The sequence below is a fragment of the Podarcis vaucheri genome (genome assembly GCF_965113315.1).
Source record: "Podarcis vaucheri genome assembly, chromosome: 12".
NCBI lineage: Eukaryota > Metazoa > Chordata > Lepidosauria > Squamata > Lacertidae > Podarcis > Podarcis vaucheri.
This window is the reverse complement of record NC_138750.1, coordinates 58,075,093-58,078,219: the sequence shown is the minus strand read 5'-3', so window position 1 is coordinate 58,078,219 and position 3,127 is coordinate 58,075,093.

Here is a 3,127-nt window from a genome sequence, read left to right as displayed (position 1 = left end):
AGCTGCAGTTCAAAGGGACCCTACTCCTGGGTAAGGAAGCGGGGAGAATTTCAGTTCAGTTTCAAACCTATGAAATTCAACGTTTGCAAAGCAGTGTGAAAATCAAAGCACAGCCATTCTTTGAAATTCACACCCACCTGAGTTTTGCGATGCAGCTATTCCATCAGAGTGCACAAAAAATTGCATATATTTGGAGAAAGTATTCATAAAACGGATGTATTAGTGAAAATAGTGCACAAAAGTACATTGCACGAGGAGAACTTGCTTGCAAGGATGTGTACATTGGTACAAAACTACACACAAAAGTGTGTTCATTAGAGATCCACGCCAAAATCCTGGAGAAAGTTTGTGAGGATTTCCTTGTTGTTGTTGTTAATTGCTGTAGAAATGTGGAGAACTGAATTTAAGATTGGGAAACAGACAAGTCCTCATCAAATCCATCCTTGTTTTAGTGCAGATGGGCAGAGTTTTGCACACAGAGAAGAAATGATCAGTTAACATTGTCCAGCAACTTTGGTAAGCCAAATAGAAGGTGTGAACTGAGGAGAAGCTTCCTTTTTCTCTCTCAAAAATCTGTCAACAGAGAAATTCTAGCCTGCATTCAGTGGTGGTTTTGCACCAAGCAGAAATCAGTTATGCCCATGCAAGGCTGACCATCCATTTTCCATCCCTAGCCCCCAACATACCTGCCTCCTGCAGTCCCCGATAACCCATGCTATTCCAGAAGGGACACCCCACCCTCACCCCCAGTTCTCGGAAGCATATTTTTTGGGAGAAGGCAGGGTGGTGATGCTCAGCTGCAGTAGGTAGCGGGGTTCACTAAAAAAATCAAGGCCTCGTCTTGCACAAAGAGAAGTGGTTTCCGCTAGCGCAAAGCCCCTATTGGGGGGAAAATACAACCCCATCTGAAATAGAGATGCTTGAGATTTGAGAAGGCAACTGGCCTGAACTGGAAAAGCTGGATTATTTTAGCAGGCACACTGGCTTTTTAAAGAAACCAGCATTTTATTCCTAGTCTGTTGCCAACTCTGAGAATGGCAACCCAGGTTTGGGCAGGGTTATGAGCTCTGCTCCTAATTCTGATTGGGAAAGCAGGCTAAAAATGCTTCGGGGCGGGAATGGGGTGGGGCTGGGGGCTTGTCTTCCTCAAGAGCAAGATGGCCAGAACTGGACATTTTCTCTGTAGCTTTAGAATGGTAACTTAAAGAGCTTGAGCTTGCTTCCCCCTCCTCCCTCCCATTCCTTCTTTCCTTGTGTAAAATCATAGAATCCTAGAGTTGGAAGAGACCACAAGGGCCATCGAGTCCAACCCCCTGCCAAGCAGGAAACACCATCAGAGCACTCCTGACATATGGTTGTCAAGCCTCTGCTTAAAGACCTCCAAAGTAGGAGACTCCACCACACTCCTTGGCAGCAAATTCCACTGTCGAACAGCTCTTACTCTCAGGAAGTTCTTCCTAATGTTTAGGTAGAATCTTCTTTCTTGTAGTTTGGATCCATTGCTCCGTGTCCGCTTCTCTGGAGCAGCAGAAAACAGCCTTTCTCCCTCCTCTATGTGACATCCTTTTATATATTTGAACATGGCTATCATATCACCCCTTAACCTCCTCTTCTCCAGGCTAAACATGCCCAGCTCCCTTAGCCGTTCCTCATAAGGAACGTGTGTTGTGCCTTTTTCACTTGTGAGCCTGTGAGCAGGGACCGTCTTAATACTGATTTTTTTTGTTTGTCGCCACTGCCTTAGAATATCAGTTGTTGGGGGAACACAAGCAGAACAGGGTTCAATTGCTTGAATACCCAGCTCAGCTTCTTGTTTATGGCCTAAGTATGGGTAACAAAAAATGGATGCGGGTGGCGCTGTGGGTTAAACCACTGAGCCTAGGACTTGCCAATCAGAAGGTCAGTGGTTCGAATCCCTGCGAAGGGGTGAGCTCTCGTTGCTCGGTCCCTGCTCCTGCCAACCTAGCAGTTTGAAAGCACGTCAAAGTGCAAGTAGATAAATAGGTACCGCTCCGGCGGGAAGGTAAACGGCATTTCCGTGTGCCAGAAGCGGCGTAGTCCTGCTGGCCACATGACCCAGAAGCTGTACGCCAGCTCCCTCAGCCAATAAAGCGAGATGAGCGCCGCAACCCCAGAGTCGGCCACGACTGGACCTAATGGTCAGGGGTCCCTTTACCTTTACCTTTACGGGTAACAAAGGAAGTGGCTCTGTGCCAGAGGGCAAATGGGTGCCCAGGACAAAAGGTTGAGTTGAGGTATGTGAATGGTGGGCTGGAAGCAGGCTGCAGGCAGATGTCCAAGAGGGAGAGACATGCTTGATTTGTGCTGGAATCCAAGGCTGGGAGGAAACAAGAGCTTCTTGGGGTGTTCATGCTGTGAGCGTCTCAGGCTCACGTTGTATAGATGTTTAAGTAAACCATATATCATAAAGACACCACAGTCTCTGCTGACCCTCATTCCAAGGAAAACAAACCCTTCATAGGCGCCGACTCCATGGGGCCTGAGGGGGCCCGAGCCCCCTCAAAAATTCGTTTGGGGGGGATCCGCCCCCCCCAATAATCTCGGGCGCCCCTCCAGCAGAGCGCCGCCACCGGTTTGGACCACACCATGTTTCAGTGAAGGGGAGGAGGAAGAGGGGAAAAAGAGCTTTAGAAGGAGATCGCTCTGCACTCTTCCCCCCCCCCATCATCATCATCATCATCATCATCACACCCCACGGCCATCCCCTTTTCTCCTCCTCCAGCCACTGTCTCTCCTCCCCTTCTGTTTCCATTCAAAACGTCAAAGAAGAAATTGCTAGGTGGAAAACACGCACCACCATCTGACCCGACCGTGCAGCCAATCAGGAAGCCGCTCGGCGTTTTTGTTTGTTTTAAACGGGGCTGCAGCTGAAGCCACTTCGCTTTCGGCCCGCTGCGCTGCCGGGGAACAGGCACGTGTGGCGCAGAGGGAGCGGGCGGCTTCTTTTCGGCCCAAACCAGTCTCCGCTGGTGAAGGGGAGGGAAGGGAGGCAGGCCGAGAGCGGCCCTATCGGGGCAAGGCTGCGAGTAGCGGGCAGCCTGAACTGGAGAGCTCGCTTGCGCGTATCCGCTGCGCGCATTTCCGCGTTGAGGGTGGCGCTTGGAAG